Source organism: Camelus bactrianus, chromosome 1 (assembly GCF_048773025.1).
Source record: "Camelus bactrianus isolate YW-2024 breed Bactrian camel chromosome 1, ASM4877302v1, whole genome shotgun sequence".
Taxonomy (NCBI): Eukaryota; Metazoa; Chordata; class Mammalia; order Artiodactyla; family Camelidae; genus Camelus; species Camelus bactrianus.
Window position 1 is genome coordinate 100,899,006 of NC_133539.1, and position 18,632 is coordinate 100,917,637.

Consider the following 18,632-nt stretch of genomic DNA (forward strand, 5'->3'; position numbering starts at 1 on the left):
TCATTTTCATGTTGTTTTATTTCTTAGCATCTGGTGTTATGATGGTCTGATTTTATTTGTGATTCTAAGACTACAGTATTTGTAGCTGGTGCAGATTTTCTCTGCAGTTGTGTTGGCTTGTTTACCTCGAATGGGGATGACTCATTTTGGCATGTGTAGGAATCTTGGACAGACACACATCCCTGCATGAAAAGCAGGCAGACAGACGGAGATGCTCAAAATTTCCAAATAAAGAAAAGTTAATATACAGGTTACACTTCATTGACGCTGACACAGCTTAAATTTTATTTGTCCTAGAAAAGACAAGGGTTGAAGAAGAATCTACTTTTGCCTGTGCTTTGTCTGGCAGAACAACTTGCCAATAGTTCAACAAAGAGCAATGCAGGAAAAAGTGCATCCCTGGCAGTGAGAGCAATGTGTGCAAAGGCACAGAGGCAAGGAGAAAGTGGAACAGGTGTTGAGTTGAAGTAGCTCAGTGTGCAGGGGCAAGGGGTGTATTCTGGACTGGTTCACCTAACTAGCTTCAAGATGGAGCAGAGATTCCCAGACCACGTTCAGCCTTTTTTCTGCCTTTTAAATGGACTTCAATTTTTAAGAGAAGCTTTAGGGTCAAAGAAGAACTGAGCAGAAAGTACAGAGAGTTCTCATATATCCCTTGCCCCCACCTCCAGCTTCTCGACCATCAACATCCCTCATCAGAGTGATGTTACAATTGATGAACCTATACTGACACATCATTATCATCCAAAGTCCATAGTTTATATTAGGGTTCACTGTAGATGTTGTGCAGTCTATGGGTTTTAACAAGTGCATAATAGTGTGTATCCCAAGTTGTAGTAGCATACAGAATAGTTTCGCTGCCCTAAAAACCCTCTTTGCTCTGCTTTCGTCTCTCTCTCCTTAAACCGTGGCAACTACTGATCTTTTTCCTGTCTCAATAGTTCTGTCTTTTCCAGAGTGTCACATAGTTGGAATCCTACATTTCAGATGGGCTTCTTTCACTTAATAATATGAGTAACAGGCATTTAAGGATCCTCCATGTCTTTTCATGGCTTACTAACTCATTTCTTTTTTTTTTTCCTTTTTTTAAATAAACTTTTTTTACTTTGGAATAATTTAAGATTTCAGATAAGTTGAAAAGGTAGTACACCCCTCACCCAATTTCAGTTTCCTCTGATGTCATTTTAAATTACTGTGGTATATTTTTCAAAACTTAAGAAACCAACCAATGTAGTACATTACTATTAATTAACCTCAGACTTTTTTCAAATTTCACCTATTTTCCATGAATGTTCCTCTAAACTCCAGACTTTAATTACATTTCACTAATTTTTCCTTTAAGGTTCCTTTTCTGCTCTGAGATCCAATCCAGGGTACCACATTGCATTTATTTCTTACTTACTTATTATTTTAAGAATCAACAGAATGCAGTAATCCATTCATAAAGGACAGTCAAATGTGCTTATACATATTTAAGAAATCAATCATCTAAGTTATAAATATTAAGTAGTTCATTTGTGTCCTTTTTTTTTAGGTTCCACATATAAGTGGTATCATATGGCATTTTTCTTTCCCTTTCTAGCTTATTTTTAGAATTTTCTTTTTAGAATGATGATCTCCAGGTCCATCCATGTTGCTGCAAATGGCATTATTTTATTCCTTTTTATGGCTGAGTAGTATTCCATTGTGTGTGTGTGTGTGTGTGTGTGTGTGTGTGTGTGTGTGTGTGTGTATCACATTTTCTTTATCCAGTCATCTCTTGATGGACATTTGGGTTGTTTCCATGTCTTGGCTATTTTAAGTAGTGCTGCTATGAACATTGGGGTGCATGTGTCTTTTTGAATTATGTTTTTCTCGAGGTATATGCCCAGAAGTGGGATTGCTGGATCATATGGTAAGTCTATTTTTTGTTTTTTAAGTAACCTCCATACTGTCCTCCATAGTAACTGCACCAATTTACATTCCCACTAACAGTGTAGGAGGGTTCCCTTTTCTCTACACCCTCTCCAGCATTTATTGTTTGTAGACTTTTTAATGATGGTCATTCTGGCTGGTATGAGGTGATATCTCATTGTAGTTTAGATTTGCAGTTCTCTAACAATTAGTGATGTTGAGCATCTTTTCACGTGCTTGTTGGCCATCTGGATGTCTTCTCTGGAGAAATGTCTATTTAGATCTTCTGCCTATTTTTTGATTGGATTGCTTGCTTTTTTGATATTAAGCTGTATAAGCTGTTTGTATATTTTGGAAGTTAGTCCCTTGTTGGTCGCATTATTTGCAAATGTTTTCTCCCATTCTGTAGGTTGTCTTTTCGTTTTGTTGATGGTATCCTTAGCTGTGCAAAAGCTTTTAAGTTTAATTAGATCCCATTTGTTTATTTTTGCTTTTATTTCCATTACTCCAGGAGCTAGTTTAAAAAATATATTGCTGTGATTTATGTCCAAGAGTGTTCTGCCTATGTTTTCCTCTAGGAGTTTTTTAGTGTCTGGTTTTAACATTTAAGTCTTTAATCCATCTTGAATTTATTTTTGTATATGGTGTTAGAAAATGTTCTAATTTCAGTCTTTTACGGGTACTAGCTCATTTCTTTTTTGCTCTGAATAATAGTCTATTGTCTGGGTGTACCACAGTTTATTTATCTACCTAGTGAAGGACATCTTGGTTGATTCCAAGTTTTGGCAATTAGGAATAAAGCTAATATAATAATACACAACCACACTTTTTGTGGACATTGTTTTTCTCTTTTAAGTCAGAAACTACCCTCAATATTTGAAGGTGCTGTGTTTTGGAGGTTTTTTGTTGTGGCAGATAGAAATACTAATACAGCTGAGCATTAATTATGTTGAAAAATCTTACCTAAGCACCTCAGTTTGTACAAGGAGATTTCAATCTTAACCAATTAATTTGATCTCCAAAGTACAGAAATTTAATAATCTTAGTGTTTTATAATTACAAAATTCAATGATGTTATAAATTACCAAATTATGTAACTGTATTAGCAAAAATTTCAGGGATAAAATAAAAACAAACTATATTTTTAGAGTTTATAAACTGAATGATAAGAGGTTCTCTGCTCACCAAGTGGTTTGGATTCAGTTGAATTACTTATTTTTTATTGTAATAATAGAAAAAAATGTGCATTTCTGTATATATGTGTGTGAAAATGTTCAATAAGGTATGAGAAGTTTAACCAAAAATACATTTGAAAATTATGCCAGTTACCAGACAAAACATAAGGTATGTGACCTTCTACAACATTTGTGATGTAGCTAGTATCATTTATTTTGATAGCTGTTCCACATTTAAAAAATTAAACTCCTTCAATATTATCAGTCATTGTTCTTGACATTAGAATGTAAGGATGAAAACCCTTGGACTCTGCTCTCAAGTAATTCAATCTTGCAGGGGAGGTGCCTATAAACAAACAGCACAATGCTTGGTTGTAAGGGCATCAATAAATGTCTTAAACATATTACAGCAACAGCACAGAGGAGAAATACAAGGTCACCAAGTGTATAATTCTTTTTAGTGATTGGACAGCCAAGTGAAGATTCGAGGAACCAGGGATATCTGATGAAATTGTTGAATGATGAGAAGTAAAGGTCTTACATCTGTTAAGTATTTACAATTTAGGGTGTTACAATTCGAATGCTTATCTTGCCAAAGCCTCCAAATACATACATACAGGTATTTTATTTACCAGGTGGATAAAATTATAAAGTTTTTGAGAAATGCACAGTTTATAGCTGATATCTTTGGGTAGTAGTGTCTTCAAAATACCAACTAATCTAGAAGTACATACTCCAGTTCCAGTCGTACCTGTAATAGCCTCTCCGATGGCTTCCTTCTCCATTTCTGATAATATGCCTTTAAAAACAATGTCCTTTAGGGTTCAACGGACCATGAAATAGTCTGCAGAAGTGCCCCTGGTGCCAGCACTGAGACAAACACTCATTTTGGCTGTCAGCTGAAAGAACTTGGAGGAGATGAAGCACATTTATTATGTACTGATATATTCTGACTCGATAATCCTTTTTCGTTGGAGGCACTATAAAAGCAAGTGCAGATCACTGTTGGCAAAATAGTAAAAAAAAATAAAATTCAGTTGAGCTGCGGAAGTTTTGCTTCCAATTTCACAGCTGGGTAATTTTCTTTATAAAACTTCTATTAAAAAGTTACGCTGGGAATGAGTATATTATTAAATAAACAATTTAGAATATAGTAAAGTCAGATGAATCAGCAGCCCTTCAAAATAATAATCTTTATATTTTAAAAATTTGATGGTTTTCCTGTGTTATACAATCAGTGGTTCAGTTAAATGACTAATAAGAATTGGCATTATTATTAGAATGAAAACTTATAGTCAAATTTTTATAAGCCTTTTTATTTTTGGAAATATTAAATAAATATCCTTTGTGTTTATAACTGTGGAAAAATAAATCCTAAGTATTGTTTTTTCAATATTCTGAAATAGTAAAATAAAAAGTTGTTTCCTGTTTAGCCATAACCTTAAAAAAGTGGTAGTAAATGCTAACTAGAAGGTAAATGAAATAGGGTTAAATTAACTTCTCAGGAATAAAAAATAGGTATCTTAAACCTGTTTGCCATCTTTCAAAGGAAAGAGACACCCATTTAATTGTATTTTGCATATGTCATGTGCATATCTAAACTGTTATCTTTTTAAATGGCAAGTTTTTCTTTGTGAACAGTACTCGGCCATCTCTCTTCCTGTGACTCAAAGCACTTTGGCATCTCACCCTGTCCTACATTTATCCCAGTCATGAGTGAAATAGCAATGGTGCTTAGAATGGCATCCAGGTATTCTGATCTGGAATGAGTGTGGTGAACTTTTACACCTAGCGGTTCTGCCATTTTTACAGCAACTATTCCGGACTATGTCTCAAGTCACAATAGCCAGCCTTACCCCTCCCTCATCCTGGTGTGTATCCTAAAGTACAAGTCAGTGATTGTAGATTCAGGGAGCAATGGTGGCTCTGTGGAACACGTAAAAAGGTTTTACCAGTTACAGTTAATAAGAAACTAATCTGTATAAAAGGACATTTTTTCCCCTTGATTGTCTCTTTATTCTTTATCACATCATAGGAAAATTGATGGATACATTTTTTACCAAATTTAGGAGAGTAAGTTTTGGATAGCCTATTTGGAATACATGCTATGTGATACACTTAAAATTAACTTTGGAGGTTTAGACTGTATCTCAGAAAGATTATTCCTCAAAGAAGCCTGTTTTCACAGTCACATGCAGAGCTGTAAGCAGCTCCTCCAGTAAGTAGTGGCAAAGATCTATTTATTTCTCAGAGGCTAATGATTTCCCCAGGCAGTGACACTGAGTCCCACTAGCCCAAATGAACACATTTGCCATCATTTTTATAAACATACCCTATAATTAATCTTATGTATATTAAGCTTTTCAAACTAAGGAATGGGTTCTAATAGAAGAAAGTAAATACACTTAATCTTATTTATTCCTATATAAATATATACATACTATTTTCATTATGCAAAATCCAGCCATTCCAGAAATATATTCCATATTTCACCAAACTTAAGATAGTACATCTGTTTTTTTATCTATTACTGTTTTTTATCTATTGCTAAGAAAAAAGTGACTTCCAATTAATCAGTAATGTAATACTTTCTTTTTTAAAAATTTAGCTTTATGCTTTTGAAAAACAATCTTTACAACTCAGGCATAGGTTTTAATTGTTGTTTTTGTTTTAATGTAGAGGAGGAAACATTTCTCCTCTACCTTCTTATGGTTTCTGGTTATTCCTAAGAATTAAACTGACATAGAACAGATTAGCAGGAGAAAAGAATACATGATTTAATGTTTTTTTTTTTTTTCACATACATGGGAACTTTCATAAGAAAAACGAAAGCTCAAAGTTTGTTAGAGGCAAATGTTTATATACTGACTTGGACGAAGAGTAGTAAATTATGTAAACTTGACAAGGCAAGTTGGGCTAGGGTAGTTAATCATGAAAAAGTGAGTCGAAGCTTAAGAATTAGTTTAACAAGGTTTATTTGTACAGATTTCTCTCTACCTCAACTTCTCATCCCTGCTGATAATGTTTCTTTCCTCATGGTGTAGGGACAATATCTTTCCCATGAGGGCTTTATCTCCTGCTTTCAAGGGTTTAAAAAAAAAAGGAAGGTCAGAATGTTCTTTTGCATCCGCTGTTTTTTGAAAGCTTTTAACTTAAAATAGTCAATATGTCACAGTGGCATATTTTGGGATGACATGTTCTGAACTCCTTCATTAATCACCATTTTGCATATTGTATTAATTCCCTATTGTTCTGTAACAAATTACCACAAATTTAACGGTTTAAAACAACACAGGCTTATTGTCTTACAGATCTGGGAGTCGGAGGTCCAAAATGGGTCAGCAAGGATGTGCTTATTCTGGAACAATAGGAGAAAATCTATTTTCCTCGTTTCTTCCGGCTTCTAGAGGCTCCTCCTTTCCTTGGCTCAGCCCTTTCCTCCATCTTCAAAGCCAACAGCAGAGTATCTTCAGATTTCTCTCTCCCTGTCCCTCCTCCTTTCCATTTCTTTCTCCTTCCCTCCCGCTCTCTCTTCCCTACTGCACATCTCTCCCCAGCCCTCACATCTCTCCCCAGCTCACATCTGCTTCTGTCATCCCATCAATTTCTCTGACTGTGAGCCTCCTTCCTCTCTTCTAAGGACCTTTGTCCCGGATAATCTTCCCACCTCAAAATCTTTAATTTAGTCACATTTGTAAAATCCCATTTAGCAGGTAAGGTAACATAGTCACAAGTTTGGGGGATTTTAGGATGTGGACATCACTGGATGCCACTATTCTTCCTGTGGCACACACATAAAAGGAAAAAAATATACAAGTGAAATAAATGGTGGCTTCTCTAAATTTTCACGTCCAGAGTTAACTTTTAAAAACATTTATTTATAGAAATATAAAACTTATTAGGAAAGCATTAGAATCAAATATATATAATTCAATAAAACATTGCAAAGTGAACACATGAGACATGACAGATAAAAATAGAATATTGCTTGTACTGAGGAAGCTCGGGCCACCCCTGAATCTCTCCTTCCTCCTTCCATTACGTAAATAAGCGCTCTTCTCACTTACAATACCATTTTTTTTTTTTTTTGGTGTTGCCAAGTCTGAACTTTATACAAATTGAATAACATAGCAAGGCTCTGTGTGTGTGTTTGCATGCATGTGTGTGTCTGTGTAGCTTGTTTTGCTTAATATTTTACTTTTGAAATGAATACATTTCATTGTGGGCACTGTAGCTGATCATTTTCATTGCTGTATAGTATTCCGCTGATAGAATATACCACAATTTATTTGTCTATTCTGTAGTTGATTGACATTTTGGTTGTTTCTAGTTTAAGAATATTCTGAATAATGTTTTTTGAATAATCAGTTACTTGTTTCTGAGGAATACATGTGCATGTTTTTATTGAGTATATTCCAGGCAGTGAAATAGCATCAGCCTTGGACATGTGTGTATTCAATTTTGGATGACACTACTATGCTGATTTCCAAAGTGATTCAACTACTTTTTTACTCTGATGAGTAGTGTATGGAAGTTCTAATTGTTTGCTTTATACATCCTTGCCAATAGTTTAATTATTAGTCTTTCTCACTTGAAGCATTCTGGTGTATATGTACCAGTATTTCACATTACACTAGTGTTATATTTCAAGTTGGAATTTCCTTGATTATTAATGAGATTGAGCACTTAAGCATATTTTCATAATGTTCACTGGGCTTTTGGATATTCTCTTTTGTGAAATGTCTACTTAAGGATTTTGCTCATTTTTCAACTTGACTGTCTTTTTCATTATTATTTGCAAACGTTCTTTATGTATTCTGGATCTTAGCCCTTTGTTGGTTTTATGTTGCAAATATCTTATCCCATACTGTGGCTTGCCTTTGCATACTTCTAAGGGAATTTTTGATTTAATAAACAATTTTTGACTTTTAATGTCCAATGTATTAATATTTTTCTTTATGGAAAGTGATTTTGAGTTCCATTTGAGACTTTTTTTTCTTTCTAGCTTTTCAGTAACAATATTCTGTACTGGGCTTATAGTAGGTACATGTCATGAACAAGCATTTGAAGAGTGAATGAATATAAGAGTGATCGCTGATGGTTATCCCATCACACTTTTATCCTTACGTATGCCATGAACTTACTTAAGCCCATTGTATAAAGGACTTCTGCTTGTAGCTTCTTTTTAAAACTTCTCTCTCATATATTTCTATGCTTCCTTCTATGTAATCTATTTGCTCTGGCTGCCACAAAATTAAGAATTTTTTTAACCTTCCTCATCAGGGGCTTACGTATATAAAGATGGCTTAACTGATTTGTCCTTGATACAGTATTGATGACTATTAGATTTCTGAGGTCACACATTTGGCATACATTATCTCCTTGTTCTGTTTAGCCCTCTAGGTGATCACCTGTCTGGTATGAAGACAGTGAAAGGGAGACCTACCTGGTCTGAAGCCTGATTTTCTGCAATCCAAGCCCACTCACAGGACACATGAGGAGAGTGAGTCTCTACCTTTTCCCAGATGTGGTTTGCATGAGGCAGAGATGTCAGCCCGTTAATAGAACATGTTGAGTGACAACATTTATCACTATGTGGTTATCAGACCTTAGGATTTACTGGTTACATTGATCAATCAAATGGTGGGAAAGGCAGTAAGTGTGCTACATCTCACAAGTTCTCAAATATTTATATTTTATATTTACATATTTACACAAAAGCTTTCCTCTGTTTTCCTTCTAACAAGGTATCTTCCTGCAGTAATTTTACTTCTTGAGGAATCCAGTAATGCGGCCTACTTCTGTCCCTACTGGGCATGTGCATCCAGCTCCTGTGTGATTTGTGTTGAAGCCCGATTGACTTCAACATAATCTGTCCTTCATGATGATCTTACAGCTGGTCTGTTTTCTTCTAGTCATCTGCTATCCATATACTCTTTAGTGGTCAAAAATATGCAAAGAAACAGACGTTTGCTAATGACTGTAATAGGCACCAGCTGGAGTTAACATCACAAGTTTTAAAAACTCTCTTTGTTCTTTGTTTTTGTGTTTTGGTGGAAGCCTTTCACTCCCCCTTTTGAAACACTCTTAGACTTGTTTTTATAATTTATTTTATTTCTAGCATTATAATTTCCCTCAGCTCAGTTTTGCAAATAATCACAATGCAGAAAAACAAACAAATAAAGCGACTGAATCATTCTTTCCAAACCTGCTACTGATTTTCATCTCAAATTAAATACACCAAAATTTTTCCAGTTACTCAGATTAAAAAAGCCATATTCACATTTACTTCTTTATTTGGGAAGCTGTCACATCTTGTAGATTCCATTTCTGCAATGGTTCCTCTTTCTATTCTCTATTCTGGGACTCAAGTTCAAGATCGTCAGGTTCTGCACTTTCAAGCCAGCTAGCACACTGTTGCTAGACTGTTCCTCCTAATGCATATGTTTAAAAATAACATTTTAGTTCTTATAATAACTAATAATAACTCTCTGTTGCTAACAAATCAATGACCAATGATTTTGATTCAAAGGTTTCCTAAGGTATTCTTATTTACTTTTCAAAATATATCAGTCCCTACCTCCAATAGTTCTGATGTTTTTAGCTCCACAGATTTGTTTGTTCATCTCACTTTTATTCCTAGATTGTCATGTGATATATGCATTTTGGAAAAAGCACATTCATCCTTCAAAGCTCTTTTCAGTAATGAGAAGAGTTTTTTGCTCCTTTAGGCTAATGACCACATTTTAATAAGACCGCAACTACTCTCCCAAAAAGGGCAGGACACCAATCGGGACACTTTATAAGGAACCGCTCCTTCAGTCCTCACCATCCCTCAGAGGAGGGAGGCATCATGCCCCGGTTTTGGCTGAGCAAGCCAAGGCCTGGAGTTTGAGTTCCCCAGGTTCTCAAAGCTGGTCCCCCTCCCATCACCTCCCCTGCGAGCCTGGTGCTGCTCTCTGCTGGTTCTCTGAAGGCAGGGGAAGGTGATGAGAAGATGACCTTGATGCTTCAGTGCTGCAGGTTCTCCCACTTAGCGCCCACCAGCATCACCCCCCAGGGCTCATTAAGACTTGTGACCGGACCCCACCCTTAGAGGAGGGGGTGGGGCCTGAGAATTGGCATTTCTAACAAATTCCCAAGTGCCGCTGGTGCTGCTGGTCAGGGACCACACTTTGTGATGAGGCTCCTCCCGCCTGGGCTGTGCCTCCGCTGGATGTTGGTGCGCCTTCCTTGGCTTTTTCTCTCGGTGCCTCTCTTACAGTTGAGCTGATATATTCCCAAGAATTCTTAACAAAGTGGTGCAATGCTGCTGTGTAGCCGTCCTTCAGGAACAGCCCCTCGCGTGAAAATGGCCCCTCAAGTGTCGATGTTGTCCTCAGATTTCCTTGGATCCCTTTCACTGTTTCTGCCCCCTCCCTTATTTCCTCCTCTGCACCCGCCTTGCTGTGGCTTCCCTTCCGACAGCAGGAGCTGCGGCTCTTTACCAGAGGAGTAGGTACCCTGGAGCGGCCAGAGCCCGCCCACCCTAAGGACAAGCTGGGAGAGCTGGGAGTGCCCGGGGGCTCACAGCTCCCGGGGGACGCCTTTAGCCAATGACCAGACTGGTGCTGGAGAGTGGAAGCCGAGCTCCCGGCTCAGCACAGCTCAGGAGTGATTTACACTGAATTCTCCCCGCGGGATCCAGCTGATGCTGCCAAGACGGCAGGACTTTGCCTGACATGGCATCCTGCTTGGTGATGACTTCTCTGTCCTTCCTCGCTCCCTGACTAGTTTTGCCCTGGGCACGTCCTTCATATCATGTACCCAGATCCTCATTACAAGGGTCTGGCTCTGGGGAATCTGGTCTAAGACTGCAGTCCAAACCTCCAGTTGTCTTCTAGTTTAACTAGACGTAACTTGTGGGATACGTCAAGTTGCTTAAGTCCCCGAATAGCAAGTGCAGAATACTGCCTGGCGTTCTGAACAGGTTCTAGTATATGATTGCTTCTGGCCCAGCTCTTAAACCCTTATGGGTGTTTGAGAGGGTCTCTTGAAGGCGAGAAAGTTAGGATTTATCATTATGTTTGTGAAGGAAGACACGCTTACCCGTATAAGCATATTGTTATAATGACTCTGATGGAATGGGCTGTAGTGTGTGCCCCTGGCTTAGAGAGCCTGAACTCTCCTGGGCTCTGAGAGTCTGGGATTTGATTAGTGTTGGCTGTAGTCTAGTCTCTTATCAGCTATTTCTGCAGCACATCACTTCTGTGTCTTTCAGCAATGTCTTTGCTGGGAAATAATTCTGACAATCTGGTCTATTTTAAATTTATCAAATAATTGTATGCAGCCTAGTCTTAGTGGATTTTCCACTAAAGGGCTCCGTATTTTCTTCTTGACAAGCTTCATCTCACTTTCTGTTAAGTTGTGATAAGCAGACAGTGTCTGGCTAAGAGGCCATGGCTTACTGTATTTTCAGTTCTGAGGGCTTTATCGAAATACCCAAAATAAAGGATGGGATTTATAGACCTTTAAACTCTATCACATACCTATTGCTAAGTTCGCCTCCATCATTTCTTATAACCTTGTTTCTTGAAATCAAGTATTTCGGTTACATTTTTTTTTTTTTTGTAATTCTTATTGTCTTTTAGAAAATGTTTGGCTACAAGACATTTATACAAAATAGGAGAGCCATCATTCCAGGTATATCATTTTATCAGTTTTCTGTGTTACATTATAAATTCACAACACTGTATTATCCCCACAATTGTCATTTTATAGCATGCTTTGCAGATGGAGAGTTCTTGTGGCTACTTTTTGTTTATTTTTTATTTTTTTTAATTTGCAAATGACTTGAGTTCCTTTTCACTATACAAAATTATCTTTACTTCCAATAGGAATTCTACTTATGTTTAGAAACTGGCATTTTGGAGAGTCAAAGACATGAATCAAGATCTTTACTCTTTTTATAAAAGTTCAAAATATGCTGAAACAGAATATACTGATTTGTGAACTTTTTGATTTATTGCAATCAATAAAACTTACATTTTTATGTACAAAAATACATATCAGCCAATTAAGATTACTTTTTTGACAAATATTTTTATATATTAAGGATACATTTTATATGTCTAATTGGGCATTACAGTTGAGCAACTTTAGTAATAAGAGTTCTTGCTGCTTTGGTTAACCTTAGGAGGATGTAACCTAGAGAGATTTTAACTCTGGCTTTTGGCAAAATGGCCTTGGAATCAAGAGGAAAGATCAGTGAAAAGCTGGTTTTGCTATGAAGGATTAGAGTCAGGGAAACACTTTAAACATTGAGCTCTGCTTAGAGAGGCATGTAGATACATAGTTATGAGTAAATATTTCCATTAGTCTGATCCCATCAGTTTACTTCTTCCAATGGGAGGATGATGAGAATGATGAAAATCTATCTGATTCACCCATAAGCCACAGATGCCTCTTCTCCAGGGAAGAAGGCCCAGACTCCTAAGAGTCTTCTTATGGATGCTGAGGGTGACATGGCTACTTTTCTGTGCCTCACTCACCTCTTGAAGCTTCTCACTCTGAGAGCCCAGCTTGTATTAGCTCTGTTCACATCAAACCTGAATGAAACTTGGCCTCTTTTACTGTATTCCCTAAGAGATACAGTTGTGCTCAGCAGTGCTTGGATTTTGTGACCTTATTCTTGACCTTGGTGTATAGAGGAGAATCAGCGAGTACCCAGTATTCTATGACCTCAAAGACATCTACGTCAATGAATCAGCCATGCTACTCCCCTGCCTTCTGAAGCCTACCCACTCCCTTCTACTTATCTGCCTGCCACAGGGAGCACCCTGGACAGTGGATCCTTGTTCTCTACTCTACTGTCTATTCCCATGAGAACAATCCTACTCTGCTACTCCCCTTTCTCCAGTGCCTCAGGCAGTCTGCCTGTCTAAACCCCTCTGAAATTCTAGCAAATACAATTTTCCCTCTTATTTAATATTAATTCACTGTCTTATTGTGTGACACCTTCTGGAAAACAGTCATGATCAGAGTGGTATGGTAACCCAATGGAAGCAACCATCCCTTCTCAGGGATGGGAAGATCAAGTGAGATCTTCTAAGAGATTATTTTTGAACTGGTACTTAAATAATTAGTAGGAATACAGAAGGACAGTAGGAATACAGAATCTGAATATATATGTATCCATTACAGCTCATTACAAGAAATTGAATATAGTTCCCTGTGTTGTATAGTAGGTCCTTGTTTATTATTTTATATATGGTAGTGTGTTATCTATGACTCCCAGCTGAATCACTTTGCTGTCCACATGAAACTAACACTGTAAATCGACTACATTTCAATTAAAAAATAATTAAAAATGAAAAAAATAAGATATTGTGACTCATTATCTTATGTTGATTTCCATGAGAAGCAGATTCTGAGTTGGAGATTAGCTGCAGAACATTTATCGAGGAGAGCTCTTGGGAAAAACAGTGCTAAAGGGGGAAGCGGGACTGGGCAGAGGGAATGATTCAATCATGATGTCAAGGAACAGAAGCCTCAAGTGATCTCCTGAAGCTCCAGAGCTGGACAGTCCTCAGAGTTGTCCTCGGTCAAGGTGAATGGGCAGGCTGGGACTGAGTATCCCAACACTGACCTGCCAAGAAACACGGGCTGCCTCTGAGAAGAATGCATGAATAGGAGCAGACAGCTCTCCCCTGGAGGACAGTGACCAGAGCCAGCTGGGAGAATTGGTGCCAGACTCTTGGAGTCTGGGTAGCACACAACGGGATGTCAACTTTGAGAGCAGATACCTGCTGTTCTCTTTCGGCCCTACTAGAGAAAATGTAGCATATAATGCAACTGCTAACATTTGTAGAATGGATGGTCAGTTTTCCTGAGTACTAGAAAATTAATCATCTCCTGTGGTGTTAACTTTCCTGAGACATATAGATATAAATAATGACTAAGCGTTTTCTTGAAATGTTTACCATCTTGATCCTGGTTGACAATGACATCATACCATCTTTAGCCTGGGTGACAATTTTGAAAGTTTATAACAGTTGACTTGAAGATTTTAGACTCTCTGACTTATTTAGATTTAAACTTGTTGAGGTAGAAAAAATGATCTAGATGACTTATTTGAGACTAAGTGAGCTTAATTTTATTCTGACATATGGTCAAATATTATGGTAATTGATTCAGTCCCTCATGAGAAATTCTAAATGCTAAAAATCGCTTTTCCAATATGCATATTGTATATATTTAACACAGTAAGGTCACAGATCTAAATTTATAGCTAGGCCTGTAATGAATTTATTAATGATGGGACACTATCAAAAGCTTAATATTTCTAAATATCTTATATCACTACTTAATTTTTTTATATCAAAGTAGCTCGCTTTACATTAAAGATTTCCTACCACAGCAATTGCAATAATTAAACTCACTGAAGCCTGACTAGGTATAAAGTGTAAACATAGGCTTTCTTTGTTGCATGAAAAATGCGTGTACTTTATTTTCAAAGACTGGGACTGTTTATTAGGGATGATTTCATTTTAAAATGTGTACTTTTGATAGGCAGAAAAAAGTAAAATGGAGTTAACTGGTTGAGTTGCAGTAGAAAATACATTAATTATTCAAGAAAATTTGTATTATATATATCTATATATATATAAAATAGAAGGAGAATATCAAATGATTGTGTCTTTAAATAGGAAAAAAGCATTTGGCAAAATTCAGCCCCCATTCATAATACAAACTGAGCAAACTGAAAGTGGAATGGGTGCTTCAATCTTACAAAAGACGACTAAGGAAATGAGACATCAAATTCAGTGCTCAATACTTACATATTAAATGCTTCACACAAGATGAGAAATAAGAAAAAGATGACCATTCTCTTCTCTTTTAGATAACATTATACTAGAAGTCCTAGTGAGGGCAATAATGCAAGAAAATAAAACAGTAGCATAAATCCTGGAAACGAAACTACTCAAATTAACACATGAATTCAGTAAGGCAGGGCATATGGTCAATATATAAAAATCTAATAAATTTTAATGTTCTAGCAGCGGATAATTGGAAAGTGAAAATTTTAAACTATTATTCACAGTGTATCAACAAGTAACTTAACAAAAGAGATGCAGAAATCCCTCTATCCTGAAAACTACAGTGTTTCAGAGAGCAAAAGACCTACGAATAGGGTAACAATAACAGGTTTATAAACTAGAAGACTCGATACTATTAAGGTGCCTTTTCTCTCTGTATTGGTTTTCTAAAGCTGCCATTAAAAAGTATCACAAACTGAGTAGCTTAAATAATAGAAATTTACTGTCTCACATTCCTAGAGGCTGGAAGGCTGGAATCAAGAGCTGTCTGTTGGGTGTGAGGGAAAAATCTGTTTCACGCCTCTCTGCTGGATTGTGCTGGCTTGCTGCCAACCTTTTGTGTTCCTTAGCTTGTACACACACCACCCTAATCTCTATTTTCATGTTACGTGGCATTCTGCTTGTGTGTGTGTCTGAATCCAAGTTTTTCCCTTTAATAAAGACATCAATCATATTGGATTAGAAGGCCACTCTACTCCAACACAGCTCCACCTTAACTAATTACATCTGCAGTGACCCTATTTACAAATAAATACATTCTTAGGTCGTGGGGGTTATGATATCAACACATGAATTTGGGAGGGGACACAATTCAATATATAATACTGTACAAATTTATCTACAGTTTTAATACAATCTCAACAGAAATTCCCAGTGGGTTTTTTTTTTATTTGTTTGTTTGTTTGTTTTGGTAAATGTAACAATCTGATTTTAAACTTAATGGATATTACAAGGACCTAGAATATCCAAAACTTGTTGAAAAGAAGACAACTATTAGAAGGCGCATACAACCTGTTCAACAAGAAAATTTTAGAAGGAAACAGAAGACAACAAATCTACACTATTGAGTAGGAAATACTTTTAGGACACATAAAACACTAAGCATGAAAGTAAAAAAAAAAAAAAAGCAAACATGGTGCACAAACACACGTACTATACAAAGTGGTAAAATGAACATTGTCAAAATTAGAACTGCTTTTCAGGAGAGACTGATGTTACCAAGGTGTTGGGTGATGCTAGCATGGGAAACCCTATTACAACAAGCAGTCCAAACTTGGAAACCTTTTTGTCCTTAAGTGCCTGAGACTCCTTTCCCCCATGAAACTACTGGCCTGGCTTGGGGGAAATTCTACTCCCTCTGATACTGTCAGCACTTATGCGTGGGTGCCCCATTGGTATCAGATAAACCAAGTAGACCAAAAATAATAATCACAAAACCTCTGATAATTAAACTTATGGAACCACAGAACAACAAAGCAGAATAGGAACAGTGGGCTTAACCTAAACAAAATGACTGCTTGCTAAAATAAAAAATTTAAATAGGACTCAGGCTCTCCCAACATAGACAACATGTTTATCATACCATAGCCATCTTACCAGGAATCAGAAAATAACACTTGAATGAGAGAAGACAATTAACTGATTCCAGTACTGAGATGTTGAAACTATTCTGACAAAGACTTTAAGGCAGCCATTGTAAAAGTATTTTAAAATCAATGAAAAATTCACTTAAAACAAATGAAAATACAAAAGTTCTCAACAATGAGTAGAAGGAATAAAGATGAATTAAATGGAACTGATAAAACTGAAAAATATAACAAATAAAAAAAAAATCACTAGATGGACTCAATAGTAGAATGACAATGACAAAGACTAGATTCAGTGAATTTGAGAAGCGATCAAAAGAATTTACCTAATCTAAACAATAGAGGAAAAACAGAGTGGGAAAAAATTAAAGAGTTTCAGGGATCTGTGAGACAATACCAAAAGATTCACATTCATGTCAGCGTCTCCCCTAAAAAGGAGAAAAAGAGTGGGACAGAAACAGTATTTGAAGAAAATAGTGACTGAAAACTCCCCAAATTTGGTCAAATTCACAAACCTACAGATTCAAGAAGCAAGGTGAACACCAGGAGAGGATTAGCTCAGGAAAATACACACTAAGACATAATTTAGCGAACCTTTTAGAAAAGAAAGACAGAAAAACTTGATAGCAGCCAGAGAGAAGTGAAATATTACTTATGAAAGACATCAATTTGAATGATGAATTTCTCACCTGAAACCAAGGTGGCTAGAAGGAAGTGGCTTCAACATCTCTTAAGTGCCATAAAAAGAAAGAACACTCAGCTTGTAAATTCCATATTCAATAAAAGCAACCTTCAGGAATGAAGGGGAAAAAAGACATTCTCAGACTAAAGAAAACCACAAGAATTTTCACTAGCTGACCTACTCATAAAGACTGGCTAAAGGAAATTCTTCAAAGAGAAATAAAATGATAAAAGAATTATGAAATGTCAGGAAGGAGGAAGGATGAAAAAGTAGAAATGTAAGTACATACTATATGCTGTACTTTTCCACATGCATTTTACAAATCATATTTTGATGATTTAAAAATTATAACAGCATAAAATATCACAGAAAGTGTTATCTGATGTAATGGAACCAAACTGAAAATCAATAGCAGAAAGAGACAAGGAAAACGTCTAAACATGTGTAAATTAAACAACGAACTTGTGAACAACTCATAAGTCAGAGTAAGTCTCAAAGAAAATTTAAACACAAGTCTTATTTCTAAGACCTGTGCAATAACTAATTTTTCTAGTCTTACAGAAAGTCAGAAAGTATATAGGCCATTTGTGAGTTAAGTTCTTTTTCTTCAGAATTAAAGGTAACATATTGTACAGGATTATTTTCCAAACAACCTGCTCCATCTTGAAAATTATTTTTTTTGCTTTTTGTTAAATTTGGCTATGTGAGTCATGTGTTCTTTTTAAACTTCTAGTACCATAGTCATTAGACCTAAGGAGTAACTACTCTAGGTACAGCTAGTATCCTTAGTTTCTTAACTCACAGATTGTACACCCATTAGAATGGCTAAAATCTAAAAGACTGACAAATGCAACCACTTCAGGATATTGCAGGGCATTTTTGATTCAATTGTTTATTAGAATACGTTCAGTAATAGTGTGAAAGTATTAATGTTGTTAATATCAAGATGACAAATAAAATACCTGTAAACATTTTGTTTCTGTGTTAATGATCAATATTCTCAAATATTTCAAAAAAGCACAGTTTTTTTGTCAAAAACTTTGAAAAAGCATATGTTTTCAGATGAATTTTCTGCAACTATACATATTTATGTATGAATATATTATAATTTTCTTAGGAATCTTATCAGTTATTTAAAAGCATAGAACTAAGTAAGAAAATAACATCACATTTAATTAAAATGAAGAATTATTTCAGCACAGTATAAGATGCACTCTCTTTTATGACAATACTTAGAATAATTTAAAGCTTAAAAATAACTATGACCACCTGTCTTATTTGCTTAGCTGAATTTTGTTGATTTTATCTAGACATATCTAAGTAAGATGACTTTTTAAACATCTGTATCTGGGAAATGCTAATCTGAGTTAATGGAACAAAGATGGTTTTTATTTGATGTGCATTTAATCAATTTAAATTAAAAATACAATTTAAAAAA

General features: G+C 36.1%; 1 long non-coding RNA gene across 2 annotated transcripts in view; it reads left to right on the plus strand.

Moving 5' to 3' along the window:
* LOC141578178 (uncharacterized) overlaps positions 1 to 13,360 on the plus strand; it is a 200,164-nt gene extending 186,804 nt beyond the window's left edge. For both annotated transcript variants that reach the window (XR_012508247.1, XR_012508253.1), the window contains one exon: positions 8,464 to 13,360. This is a non-coding gene — a long non-coding RNA (uncharacterized LOC141578178). The remainder of the gene's footprint in view (positions 1 to 8,463) is intronic.
* The last annotated feature ends 5,272 nt before the right edge of the window (positions 13,361 to 18,632 follow it).